The sequence below is a fragment of the Opisthorchis viverrini genome (assembly GCF_000715545.1).
Source record: "Opisthorchis viverrini unplaced genomic scaffold opera_v5_56, whole genome shotgun sequence".
Classification (NCBI taxonomy): domain Eukaryota; kingdom Metazoa; phylum Platyhelminthes; class Trematoda; order Opisthorchiida; family Opisthorchiidae; genus Opisthorchis; species Opisthorchis viverrini.
The window spans coordinates 1867417-1882847 of NW_008751713.1; positions in this window are offsets into that span (position 1 = coordinate 1867417).

Here is a 15431-nt window from a genome sequence, read left to right on the forward strand (position 1 = left end):
AAAATGTCACCTGCAGTGTCATGAATATTCTTTGTGCTCACATTATCGTGTTGTATTAACCACGCTTTTGCCTTCATTTTCAGCTTATGTACGTCTATTCTTAGACAAGTAAAGCGCTATTCATTCTACGCTATTCATTCTTGTTCTCGCGCTCAATCAGAACCGATACTCTATTCGTAACAATTTCCTTGTCTAAGGATACAATGGAACCGTTGCTGCGACCCAAGTGTTTCGACGCAGATCCTAATTCTCCAGACGCAACAACGCGTTGGAATCATTGGTTCCGAACCTTCCAAACGTTTCTGGGCACTGTCGAATCGCCCAATCTAAATAAACTCGAAACTCTCATCCATTTTGTGGATGCACCTGTATACGTTTATATCGCTGACTGTCCAGATTACGAATCAGCTATCAGTGCACTTGAAAAGTTGTACTTTCGTCCAAAGAATATAATTTATGCTCGCCATCTTCTACAAACTTGCAAACAAGACACCAGTCAAGATGTTGATCAGTTTGTTCAGAGGCTTAAATCCTTGGCCAAAAATTGTGATTTCAAGGCGGTGTCCGCCGTTGACCATCAAAACGAAAGTGTACGCGATGCTCTAATCAACGGACTTCAGTCTAGTACCATCAGAGAACGACTTCTAGCTCAAAACGAACTCACTCTCGATGAAGCTCATGAATTGGCCAGGTCATTAGAATTGGCCCACAAACAAGCTCAGTCATACTCACATAACCAGGCGATATCATTTTCTGCGGCTGCAGCACCTTTACAGACATCTACAGTTATCCCTTCACACTCAAACTCCCCTGATTCTACACCCTATCTCTCGTCAATCAGTTCTCAGATATGTTACTTTTGTGGTCGTTCCAGACATCCACGGTCAAAGTGCCCCGCAAGAGAAGCAGTTTGTAAATCATGTGGCAAAACAGGCCATTTTCAGCGTGTTTGTCGATCCAAATCTGTAAAGTGTCACTCAAATTGCACAACGGATTCGGCCTTATCTTCCCTGTTGACTGCTGCGGCCCCGAACTGCTTGTCTCGCACGGTGACCAGCATAAAGGTGAACGGGATATCGCTTCAGGCCCTCATAGACACAGGAAGTTCGAGCAGTTACATATCTCCTTTGGTGGTTGGTAAACATGGCTGGAAGGTATATGCTAACAATTCTGTGATTACCATGGCATCTACCTCTCTGACGTGTTCAACTAGAGGCTACTGCTACGCATCCATCGATTACAGGGGCACCGTTTACAAAAAGATCAAACTATTGGTATTACCCAATCTATGTGCTGACCTGCTGCTAGGCCATGACTTCCTTGGTCTACATAACAAAGTTGAAATCACATTCGGTGGGGACCGAGGTCCATTCACCCTCTGCGGTCTACCTGCTGCTGCGGTCGAGTCACCTCCTCTTTTTGCTAACCTCTCACCCGACTGCAAGCCTGTTGCTACAAAATCGCGACGTTATAATCCGGACGATGAACAATTTATCCGCTGTGAAGTTAATCGACTATTGGATGAAGGTATAATCGAACCTTCGAGTTCTCCATGGAGGGCTCAAGTACTGGTCACGAAAAATTCAAACCACAAAAGACGCATGGTAGTGGACTACAGTCAAACCATTAATCGGTTCACATACCTAGACGCGTATCCGTTACCGCGACTGGATAAAATGATCGAAGAAATTTCCCGTCATACTGTCTTTAGCACCTTAGACCTATTGAGTGCTTACCATCAAGTTCCAATCAGTGAGCAAGATAAACCGTATACGGCTTTTGAAGCATGCGGAGAGCTGTTTCAGTTCCGTCGTATTCCTTTCGGTGTAACCAACGGAGTAGCATGTTTTCAACGTACTATTGACCAAATAATCAAGTCTGAGAACCTAAGTAGCACCTACGCTTACATCGACAACGTCACTATTTGTGGGACTACCCAAAGTGAGCATGACCAGAACCTCAAATCTTTCTTTGAAGTAATAAGAAAATATGGAATTACCCTTAACTGTAAGAAAAGCATCATAGCAGCCAAACAAATACGCCTTCTGGGCTACGAAGTCTCTAAAGGAATTATCAAACCAGATCCTGAACGAATGAAACCTATTCGTGAACTCCCTCATCCACATGACGCTAAATCCCAACAACGTGTTGTTGGTATGTTTGCTTATTATTCGCAATGGATACCATGCTTCTCTGACAAAATCAGTGTGCTTGTCAGAAATAAGACTTTCCCCTTACCGGAGCGTGTGCAACAGTCTTTCAAAAATTTAAAGAAGGAGTTAGAGAACGCCATGGTTGTGACAGTCGACTACAACGCACCATTGGTTGTCGAGACTGACGCCTCAGACATAGCCATTGCTGCATCTCTGACTCAGAACGGCCAACCGGTGGCCTTCTTTTCTAGAACACTGACACCGAGCGAAAAGAATCACTCTGCTATTGAGAAGGAGGCATACGCCATCGTTGAATCTATCCGTAAATGGAAGCATTATCTCTTCGGGAAGCACTTCAAGCTTATCACTGACCAGCGGTCAGTTTCCTTTATGTATGGTTCGTCGCAGAAAAGTAAGATAAAAAATGATAAAATTCAGCGATGGAAAATGGAACTTTCCGCTTTTAGCTACGATGTGAGCTACAGACCTGGAAAAGACAATCTGGTTGCTGACACCTTATCGCGTAACCTATGCGCCAATGTGATCGGCAATGATAAATTAAAAGAAATTCACGATTCCTTGTGCCATCCTGGAATCACTCGAATGCACCACTTTGTTCTTTCCAAAAACCTGCCGTTCTCTCTCCAAGATGTCAAGGACATCACCACAAAGTGTACGGTTTGCGCCGCCATCAAACCGCAGTTTTACAAACCACCCCCCGCTACGCTCATCAAAGCGACCCAACCATTTGAACGAATTAGCATCGATTTTAAAGGACCTCTACCTTCTGTTACTCGAAACCGGTATCTCCTTACCATCGTTGACGAGTTTTCTCGTTTTCCGTTTGCCTTTCCCTGCGTAGATACATGTGCGTCTACAGTTATTAAATGTCTGTGTGAGTTATTCTCTTTGTTTGGCATGCCTGCATATGTACATTCGGATCGTGGCTCGTCATTCATATCTGACGAACTGTCCACATTCCTACATGACAGGGGAGTTTGCACCAGCCGAACAACTTCTTATAATCCCCAGGGGAACGGGCAAGTCGAACGCCTCAACGGAACACTCTGGAACGCAATCCAGCTTAGACTCAAGACGAAAGGCCTCCAAATCTGTCACTGGGAGTCGGCTCTACCGGATGCCCTCCACTCTATACGGTCCCTTCTCTGCGTCTCCACGAATGTTACTCCACATGAACGGATATTCCGGTTTGAACGCCGGTCATCCTGTGGTTTATCTATACCGACTTGGCTCACTGTTCCAGGACCTGTTTTACTGAGGAGATTTGACCGTGCCTCAAAGTATGAGCCCGTCGTTGAGGAAGTCCAATTAATAAATAGCAATCCACATTACGCCCGTGTTCGTTTTCCCGGCGGGAAAGAAAGCACTGTATCCGTCCGCCATCTCGCTCCTTGTGGTGATCACACACATGTCAACGATCCCACGCGTACCTCACCCAATGAAGACAATGGTGTTCATGCACCCCCTCTATCTGACTTGCACACGCCTCCGCTCAATAACATTGGAGATGATATTGATCGTACTTCAGTCTCACCCCCGTGCCCCGGCAATGCACCTGCATCTCCAGATACATATGACCCTAGCATCTCTGATTTAGCCAGGCTCCAGCAGCGTACACGGCCCTACGTTTTAAGAAATCGAGAAGCCTAACCACACTCACTATTACTCATTAGATTTTTACAATCATTCATCCAATACCTGTACCCAATTTATCCCTCTACACACAATCCAACGGCCAGGGTGAATGTCATGAATATTCTTTGTGCTCACATTATCGTGTTGTATTAACCACGCTTTTGCCTTCATTTTCAGCTTATGTACGTTTATTCTTAGACAAGTAAAGCGCTATTCATTCTTGTGCGCTCGCTCAATCAGGACCGATACTCTATTCGTAACATGCAGATCCTAGTTCGACAAGGTTCGCGCGCGGAGATTTGAATACCGGCTGGAGATCTTCAATCAGGACCGATACTCTATTCGTAACATGCAGATCCTAGTTCGACAAGGTTCGCGCGCGGAGATTTGAATACCGGGATTCTGGAGATCTTCCGGAGTTCGCCTCACTACTTCATCATCAATAACAAGACTGAAGGAAAGTGGATGAAGTGGACACTTTTGTCAGACATCACCGCTTGTAAAAAAGGTTTTGGAGAGCTCCCATACACTCTCACGCGCCTACAAATATGTGAATGCAAATAGAGTATGATATTCGAAAACTCCTTGGACATACCCTCTTCCACAAGCATTTTGAAAAGAACCAGTCGGTCTAAAATCTTAAACGCCAAGATTGTAGAGCACTTATGCACATGCCGTGGCTCTAGCACTTGACTGAATGTGAAAATGCCGTGCAGAGTCCCTTCTGGGCCGGAACCTGTTTGCTTTTTTGGATCCTGTCTTCAAGCGCCTTCATGAGGTGAAAGAAAGAAAGAAAGGAAGAAAGAAGAAAGAAAAAAGAAAGAAAGAAAGCGTTCAGCTGTAGCACCCTTCCGGTGCCTAGCTGCCATGCCACCCGAAGGAAGCACGAGGGCTAGGATACTGCCAGGTTGCCCAAGCCTAGACAGGGGAAGTCGAGTGGCGGAGGTCGGATTCGAACCACAAATTCGGTCAGCAAATTCGCGCTCTAACCACTTGGGCCATTCTCTCATGAGATGAAAAGTCTGCTTACAAAAGGAAGTAAAGTTAGTCACTGTGATTGTCACAATCACTGCCTGCACCATGTTGAAAATGAGCATCAGTCGTTTGGGAGGGTCTCTTTCACCCAGAGAAGGAAATACAAGTTAGACAAGCACCGACTAAGGAGTTTACCACCAGCAGGAGGGAACTCACTGGGACTAGCAGCCCGGTGACGCTTAAGAAGAGGTATCCACTCATTTTAGAAGCCATCGGAGGGGTCCGATTTCACTGTGCGTGGCTGCGTGACTGGTTGGGAATCCGGCTGAGCAACTGCAGGTAGCCAGTTGAATTGCTATTCAAAGACTTCAACCCAACTATTCAGGTGTTCTTTCCTAGAAGAAAGGGAGCCGGTTTTTGAGTGATCGCTTCGCTCACAAGAGATATCTTTGGACTCGTTGCGTGCACCAGCCGGAATAGCAGATCCCCAGTGAGGTCCAAATGACTCAATGACTACGGTGCAAACTTAGTGACTAGAATGTCCATGTTTCGAATCCAACCGTGGCATCTCGACCCTCATACTTCCTTCGCCGGGCACAGCAGCTATGGCTCGAAAGTGCTACCACCGCATTCTTGCTTTTGTATACTCTAAGAGTTTCACGCATCCACCGTCTTCTCAGCTTTCTGAACCCAAGAAGTTGATCTATCCGCGCAGACGCTCCTTTTCATCTGAAGTCCGACAGTTCATCGAGTTATGTTATACTTTCGACCAGGAGGACTAGATATCCAAGTTTTGGGTAATTTTAGAGTGTTGCTCGAGATCCAGTACTTAGATCTCGGGTGCCGAGGCGTACAACAAACGCAGCGCCCAGCGGATACTAAGAGTAATTTCAGAGGACATATTGTCCAGAAACCAACAAGCGCGTGATCTGAATGTGTTTCAGGATGAGTAAGCCAGTAACTGACTCATACAACCTACTAATGGAGCTGTGATCTGCATTGACATTTGCCTTCCCCGTGAGGATGTGTTCCCACCGCCTTCAGTTATGCTGCATAGAAACAGTCTGTGGACAGTAGATGATCGGAGTCTGTGTTTATCACCGCCCGTGCGTCTCGATTCATGTCCAGGATAACCACCCAACTGAGCTTCAGCATGAAATGGTAATGGACTTTCTCGCTGTAGCGTTTGCTGAGGCGTTCCCAGCCGGAAGATACTGAAAGGCGAGCAACACATAGACTGAATACGGACCATGAAGAAAAAAGGAATCCCCGCTGCACTAGTTTGGGTCACCTGGGAGGCTTGGGTACCAGGGACCAACCGCATCAAGAGTGCAGGTATTCACCAACATGAAGAACTCATGCAGTCAGTGGTTAAAAAATAACAAATCGTTCAGCTGCAGCACCCGTTCAATGCCTAGCTGCCATGCCACCCGAAAAAGGCACGATAGCTGGGATACTGCCAGGTTGCCCAAGCCCAGACAGGAGGTCGACAGGCAGAGGTCGGACGGACCTTCCGGCCAATAAATTTGCGCTCTTACCACTGAGAAGTCTCATCTCCCATCAGTGGTGTATCCCCTTTGTCCATAGTAATTAAACTGCTGTTTCGTTCACATCCCGCTGGGAAGGGTTTCTATAATCTCAGAGCACCGGTGACTACCTAGGCCTGCACAGCATGCGTGCGCACATGTCCTAGCAGGACCGGCTTCTTAAGCCGCCAACGTACATTCATTGGTCTGCTAGCTGAGCTTCCTTCATCTAACCTTATCACGATAGTTCGTCTCGTACGCTGCGACACGCCGGCTGGAATATATGCCCCTTCGGATTTAGCCCTGCGAGAAAACCTACCGGCAGGCAGGCAGACGAAGTTCAATGATACGAACAATCCTACTGAGAGGCTGTTTACAGGTGAATTTTTAGTGTCTGTTAAGTTGTCCCTGGAATAGCAGTGGACTCCTTCTTGGTCACTAGTATTTTATTACTTATGGAAGCCGTTATGATGCCTTCACACGATATGAGACAGGTTAGAAAAACTGGGAAGTCAAAACCGCAGTCCGGCTGCAGAGCATGTTACATTTAAAAGGGGTTTTTTAGTGGAACATTCTGACGGCGCCTCATGATAATAGTGCATCTGAAATACGATCTTTTTTATTTTGATGCAAATAATACCATGGCGTGCGCTTTCTGTCATCCCGACGGAGCTGAACTCACGGATATCGATGACTAACGCTGCATTCGGAAGACTTCAAAAGCATGTCTAGAATAACCACGAGTGAAAAATGGACGGTACACCGGGATCCGAATCCTCGGTCGACTTTATTTGTGTGCATGCATTGATCAGACCGGAGTCTAAATACTCGGTCTCCAGACTGAGTAGTGGAATCGAGAGCATTGATTCACGAGTAGCCGGGCCACTTGGAAAGTGCTACGTATTTGAACGGCTTCGACCAACGGCTATGCGCGACTCGACGGCGAGTGCATAAATCCCCATCTTTGAAGCGAGCCCAACCAGTCCTGGCGCAGAGAGGAGAAACGGACCTTCGTTGAGGAGCTTTTACAGCCTCAACCAAAAGTAAAAAGCACAAAATACCAATGGCCAATAGTAAAGAAGCTTGGCCATTTCGGAAAAGGCGCGGAATCTGAAAATCCCATTTCCATAAATAAACTGGTGCCAGTGGCTAGAAGCGCACTGCATTTTTCTGTAAAGCGCCTGCGGGCGTAATAACTTTAACGTCAAAATGTTGCACTTCTTCGCATATATGCGTGGACTGGAAACCACCCTCATCTGCTGTCATTTTTGGCGATTTGTTAAAATCGATTTCTTTCGAAAATTATTGGCGCACATTCGTCTTTGAACTTCGTCTCCTATGGGTTCGGATATGGCTTTCGTTGAGAAATTTGTGGGTGTATCGTTTTCATCCTTCACGGCATTTGAGAAGACCTTAAATGAATACATGAAGGCTAACTGTGATATTTGTGCGTTCATCCAGTAATCGAAGCACCAACGCTATTTTGCGTTACGAATGGGTGTACTACAAATGCAGCAGGCACCCTCCAAGACCACCGGAAAGCCGTGGAATCCGAAGAAGGTAGTAAGCCGAGCGTTTTTTTAATAAAAAAGTACGCGAAGCACCAGCTGTCCACTGCGGTTTTGTCTACGGAGGCAAAGAAACCAACTGGCAGTGACCTCTTATTTTCTGGAAAACAACCACAAACTGTCAAAGTTCCTGTACGATCGGCTTCCTGCTAATCGACACCTAACCGAAGACGAGTTGAGCACATGCAGTGCCCTGCTGAGATACGGAACGCTGTCATCTGAGGTGTTGCAGTTTGTGGCGGATGAATTCGGAAAGATATTTACCACTCGGGATATTGAAGTGTCGACCGTCTATGTTAAGTAGGTGCCGCGTGGTTGGATTTTAACGTAGCAGATGATATGCCTTCGGTCCTGGCAAAACTTCGGGGGACCAGGCGCGTCCTTGTGTGCCAGCCAATTGAAGGTCACTATAGCCACATATGTTTCTCCCGATGGCAGCAGATAGCGTTATTCCGACGCTTTCCAGATGTAGTAAATGTAGACGGAACGCATGCAACAAACCGCCTTGGGTAAGTTTTTTAAAGCATTTAATATTCGGCGTTCAGATATAAACTATACACATTCTTGATAACGGACGGCATGGGAACCGGGCGTCCGGTTATGTATGCGTTCGCAGAGAGCGTGCAGTTTACTCACATGCGTAAACTGTTCGGCTTATTCAAAAAAATGATGGGCGAAGCGTATCCGGTCAGGACCTTTGTAATGAACAAGGTGGCGGCGCAATTGCGGGCAGCAAGAGTCGTGTTCGGTTGCGACGTTGTGCTTTGCTATTTTCGTGTCCGCGAAGGCCATCAGGAAGCACGTATGTATCATTTAATATCCATGTATTTTTAGTCACAGACACATTCTGCGAACAGCCGGCACATATTCCAATGCATGGCTCGCCTGGACAATGCTGTACAGTAGGTTTCATGTTCATCATATTACAAGCAAACGGATTCCGACAAGATCTACAACTTCTGCGCCGAACCGATTCCCAATTTCTCTCCTATCTCACGGCTCGCTGGTTGTACATCACCCGAAAATGGGCCATACACGCACAGTCCGGAATGGTTCATTTCGGTAATGTGACCAACAACCGACCGGAGAATGCGATCGGGCGCCTTAAAGATCGGGTGCACCACTCCGGCACGTTGGAGGATGCCATTCAAAAGGTGTCTCGGCAGTCCAAGTGGCTCATGCGGGAGTTCGAGATGCAAACGTCGTACCACTGCGACAGGCGGCAAATCCTGGAGTGTGACGCCCACGTTCTAAACGCGGTCTGTCGAATGACGACATATGCATGCTCTCTCGTTTTGAGGCACTTGAGTAAGGCAACCACCGCGTCTACCGTATCAAAGTGTTGGGACAAACAAGGTGAGGCCGAGCTACGTACCCCCTACACTTGTTCCCAAACCACTGCCGACAGCTTTCGACGGCATTCGTAAGGCCGTCCGGAATACGCTGAGGTGTGCTTACTACCCGGTGCACAAAGAAGGCGTGTTATGATGTTGACCTTGACCGAAGCACAGAGTCCCAGCACTGTGTGTCCCGGAAGTCTGTGTTTGTCCGTGGTTTCGGGTCCAGAGAGGAACTACTCGACAGCTTGAGGCAATGTCTGACAAATACGACTAACTTTGTAATCCGCCAGCTAGATGAAAGAAACGAAGATGATTTCATGTGACCCATCGGAGGAAGATGGCATTGTGTGAACAGGCATCTACGACAGCATAGTCGCTGCGGTGAATTTTGGGGTAAGTATCTCTACCATTTGTCGGCCGCACGGCTTATAGTGAGATTTCGATAACCTGAATTATGTCTTCCTCTCATTTCAGGACTTCAACGGCCAAATGAACACTCCTCACGAGAAAGAAAATGCGCCTCCCAGAAGGACATATGTACACCTAAAAAAGACCAATATATCTCAACATTCAGTGACGTCCAGTTTTAGCCTTTTCTCGATTACAGATGGATGGGTGCGCTAGTTAGTTAGGCATCGTGTACCCATAGCCTCGTGTTAGTCATGTGCGTCGGTTAGGTTCGTTCTGCTTTCCGCTATGACTGACGTATGTTCCATGTTCCTAAGCGATGAACCTCGAAGTCTTCCTAGCATAATTCGCAACCTATAATGAAAAAATCCGGTTTTCGTCAGCAAACGTGCACGACGCTTAGCAAATAATTAGCAAATAATTACTGGCAACAAAGAATCATCGACCAAAATTTGTTTGCACGAATGCGCCTACGCATATGTTGCATCTCCAAGGGCCATTTAGATTCTAGAATGTTAAGGACATCTTTTCCCGTGGAAAAATACCTGAAAGTTACGTTCATTGTATGTGAGTCAACGTTTACCGCAATTCGCGACTTTTTATCGTCAAGTAACGTATTCACAGTCGGTGGTGTTCATTGACCTTGAGAAGTTGCTCACTTAAACAAATCGCTACAGTAAATGACTTTCAACAATACAGGTTCATATACATCATACATGGATGGACATTCTACACTATGAAGTGCAAGTCTGAAAATGCCGTAGATTTCGGGAAATCAATCTCATTGTGCGAATATCCAGCGGCGACGATTTTAGCCGATGCACACCACTAACATGCGGCTAAGGGTACGCGATGCCTAACTAACTAGCCACATAGAGCCTACGTCGATAATACCAGACAGCTGAACGATCTTAACCGCCGCACACCACTAACATGGGCCTGGCATGTGCCCAACTCGTCTTCCGTTGGGCGTCGATTGGAAGCCGATCGTACAGAAACTTTGAGCTTGTGGTTGTGTTCCAGAAAATAAGAGGTCACTGCCAGTCAATTCCTTTGCCTCCGTGGCCAAAACCGCAGTGGACAACTGGTGCTTCGCGTACTTTTTTATTAGAAAATACGCTCGACTTACTAGCTTCTTTGGATTCGACGGCTTTTCGTTGGTCTCTGTCACCTCCGGCTGCACCACCTCGGGCGTGATCGCCTGTAGTCCAAACTTGCCGAGAATTATGTCGAAGCATGAGGCGCACGGAGTTGCCTCCTGTGTCACGTTCGTACACCTGGGCTAACAAAAATGACATACATCGCACTCCCGCGTTTTAGTACGATGTGTTTTTGATTTCAGGTCATTTCTTTTTCAAAACTCAAGCGTCAAATGTGGCCATTTTGTGTTCAATGTGTCCCGTGAACGCGTCGTCGGCGTCGCAATTTTCGTCCCGTGAGTCCTTAGCAGTCGATTTCCAATCTTCCATAGAAATTTTTATGGTGGTCTGATAGACCAAAAGAGACCCTTGAAGAACTTCAAAAGATGCCCGTTTACCTTGAAATTTGTGCACCGTCCGCTCGAACGTATCGACGAAAGACTGTCCGTTGGTTTGACTGCGAGTGACACGGTAGCCAATAGACATGCGTCATGGAATTTCTCCGGCAGAAACAGCCGGAGCTGAAATGCGATCTACTATCTAACACCTCAATCTCCGGCACGCCATGTTGGCTGAGAATCCGAGACAGGACACGCAGGGCGTTTGTGGCCGGTGGTAAGAAACGGGCACAACTTCTGGTCACTTGGAGAAACGTCGACCAGGATGATGTATGATACACCATCAAAACTGCCAGCGTAGCCGATATGCACCCGGGACCATGGTCGTTCGGATTAAAGCCAGGCAACAGGTGAGTGGTGTGGATGGTTATCTGCTGCCCGTTGACATGTTGGGCAATCTCTGACGTAGTCTGAGATGTCGCGATCCATATGGGGCCGATAGGCGCAACTACGACCGATTGCTTTCATCTGGTTAATCCTAGGAATCCCTGATGAGACTGCATCAGGATCCGAGGGTGTAAGATGTGTGGCAGCACCACACCTCCAAAGATGAGGCAGTCGTCAATCATAGACGGAGAATTCCGACGATGGAAGGGAATTTGGAGATTGTTTTTTGGTGATTTTGCTAGAAAACGTTTCCTTTACAGAGTCGGATCAGCCCAAGTATTATACTGGACATCCTGTACAGTCACATGCGGGGCACGAACTGTTTTGAACAGTTGCTAGCTGGCGTGGTCATCGTAGGACAGCGGAGCGATGAAGGGGTGCTATGGTGGGATATCATGGATCCTGATCAGTCGTGAGAATACATCCGCTTGGCCAAAATTTTCTGTTTGCATTGCGGACAAAACCGACTGGGACATTAGCCAAACCAAGACGGTTGAACCACTTAGGACAGTAGTTACGTGACACGACCCAGTGAAAGCCATTCACTTGAATTAGAAGCAGGATCGCAATTCTCCGGAAAGTTGCAAGTCACCGCCACAGCACTGATAGCAATTCCGGAGGACCGTCTAAGGTAAGGTCGCTCAAGCGTGTGCCAAAGATTTTACGATATATTAGTAACGTCAGGAGCAGTGTCTAACTGCCTTTTGGTTCCTGCTTGGAGGTACCGTTTGCACTCGTCAGCAGTGACGTTAAGCGACTGTAAACAGTCTTGCTCACGACGTTTGAGCAGGCGCATTCGTATGTTAACGAATTTGGGAGTTTGAAGACCGCGCATGAAAACGAGAGATATGAATTGGTCAACGATAACCAACTTTAATTTTTAGACGGTCACACTCAATTCACAATCCCGAGCTTTCTCATAAAGTCGTATGACGTGTTAGTAACCAACTTTAAATAGCGTGACGAATGTTGAACAGGGATGATCGTTCCCCAAAATGCTCCATCAGTTTGCAGCGCGTCATCAAATGTCCTATCGCGTGGTTATGCGGTGGAGTCAGATCGCAGTCCTTGTGTGGCATTGCCGGACCAAGTTTATATGTCAAAATCCAGAGTTTCCATACATCGTCCTGCGCAGCGAGATAAAATCGGAATAGGGGCTCGTAGCAGTGGAGCCGTGTCTCAACGGTAACGTTTGCGTTTAAGTCTTGGTCTAAATCCGTTATTTTGTTCGCAATTCCGTCAGCCTGCTGACTCGACGCCGGAGCGGACGGGGCACTTTCAGCGAGAATTCTCACCTGAGTAAGCGTTTTGCTGAGCATAAACCGTCACTCGAGCAGCGCTCCTACATTTGCGGGATCAGTTACGAGTACATTTTGTCCCTGAAATCCTACTTAGCAGCAGTAGAGAAATTTTTGTAGCAGATCTGCACCCTGGCGCCGGCCCAGCATGGAAATGAAAAAGTTTGCGGACCCAGTCCGCATCAGGTTTCGGAAATAAAGCAAATGTTTGCACACCCGGATGCAGAAAATCCGTACTAAATTCAGGAATTTCTGCATCCAGTCCGCTCTTAGCAAAAGCCGTCCGGGGTGCAAAGTATGCCCAGTGTGGGCATTTATTTCTTCCCGCAGTATGATTCGCTAGCTTCCTAAACACCGCTCCCCCAAAACTTACCTCGGCATAATACCACCCTGGAGTCGAACAAATGTTTTCAAGTGCAAATATTTTTATGAACGAGGCTAAAAATCCAGGCATCATTTTTCACTCTTGGTGGCCCCCTTTAGGCGTTTCCAAACTTTCTGCCGTTCGTTTTCCAGCCAGTGATGAACGATTCCCTCGATTTGCCGTACACTGGTGTCTGGGAACGTCTCGGTCGTCAGGTTTGCAGTGAGAAAATATAGTTATCGAATTTCACCTGGCTAGGTGTTCAGTTAATTAGGTATAAACAACCATCAATCGCTTACTAGTAATTCCTCGGGCCAGCTTGGTTGCTCCAAATGCTCCTCTTTCAACTATCCCGCCTAAATTAAGAGTTTTGGTGAGACTTTGATCCAACGTTCATATAAGTTTGTTCGTTAAGTATGATTATATATCGCCAGGGTCCTTCAGGAGCCAACTTTTCACCTTCGCAAAATCAGTCATGGTTACCACAACAAACACTTACCAGTTGTGCATACCACGGACCATCTTATAGGTTTTGGTCGTATCCGCGGATTTCGTGTATGCGCGCGCCGTGGAAAGCAGAACTGTGCTGTTTAAATGCATAAGATATCGACGAATAAATGAGCCAGCCGCGTTGTCCTTGAAGGACAGGAACGGAAATCCCACAATGGCCAAATAGTGGTATCTGAGGTCTATAAGGAACAATGTGCAAATCTATATTCAGCCAGAGCGTTCTCGATACATCCAATTTTGTCAAGGTGAAACTAGGGATGGCTTCTAGCCGACTGAGTCCTCACGGTGGATGTATTTGTCAACTCTTGCAAAGGCTCAACCCGTTTTTCGCGTTGGGGCCTGATGACGTTTAACCAAAGATCCCGAAAGAAACCTCGTTCACACTTGAAAAAAATTTTACCCGTGTCTAGTCGGTTAATCGATCAAGGCTACTTTCCTATACTTGAGAGGAATCGATTGTCACACCAACTTACAAAACCGGCGGCCGACCAACGCCCGACGGCTACAGGCTCACTTGCCTCACTAGCCTGCCGTGCAAGGTGATGGAACGTATTTTGAAACCAGCCATCTAGATCACCCTACTTCTAAAAACTTGTTACATCCAGTTCAACATGGATTTTCCCCATGCGTTCTTGCGTGAACATCGTGGTCATATTTACGGGCAGCTCAGCCCAAGCAAATGACGAGGGACTCACATCGGATGCCGTATTTTTGACTTCTCAAAGGTATTCGATCGGTCCCGCTGCTTAGCCAACTCCAGTCTTACGGGATTCTATGCAACATTTTACGATTGAATGAAGCGTTCTCATCATACAAAACATTCCGATCGGAAGTAGGCTTGATCTTTTCTTCTCCGGAGCCGGTCTACAAGTAAGTTCATCAAGGTTCCGTTCTGGGACCACTGCTGTTACCGATATAGGTCAAGGACCCTCCAGATATTTTCGCAAGTCAGCGTCTACTTTTTGCAAACGACTTGAAATTCTGAAGTTCCAATGCCAGTGCTCCCTAAACGGATGTGGACGCAGCGAATCAGTGGCCGTTGGATTATCACTTTACTCTGAATAAAGGAAGTACGTCCATATGTCATCCAAATGAGGCTCAGCGAACGCCGTTATCTGGCATGGTGGGACATCACATGATTAGAGAGGATTTGGGCGTCTGGCTCCATTCAAGCCAGTCCTTCCCACTGCATCGTGAGAAATCGGCCCAAAAGGCATTCGCTGTTCTATTGGTGGTTCGGCGCACCTTCTCCCGTATAACTCATATGGACATAAAAGTTCTCTATGGGATTAGGTCAGACCGCTTCCTGAATATGCCAACAGAGCTGTCTACTCAAGACGCACAAAGGACGTAACATTGAGCGCACCCAGCAAGCCGCCACAAAAATATTTGCCGTGAGATACGGAACGCGTCTAGCGGTGCTAGACCTCCTCCCATTAGAGTATCGTCGCCTCCGAGGTGACCTAATTCTTACTCGTGCCATGTTTGATTAAAGTTTGTCCAACAGGTTTCCTAACTTTAGTCCACTAGACAGACAGTGGAGACATGGTGCAAAGTTTCTCACGCCCCGAGCGAACACTTTCATTAGGCGAAATTCTTTCTCGTTTCGGGTAGTCACGAAATCATAAGAGAGAATCAAAGCACGTGACCACGTTTTTACCGCGTGAATTTATTGTTCATATATCTAAATCGTTAAGCTGTAGCACCCT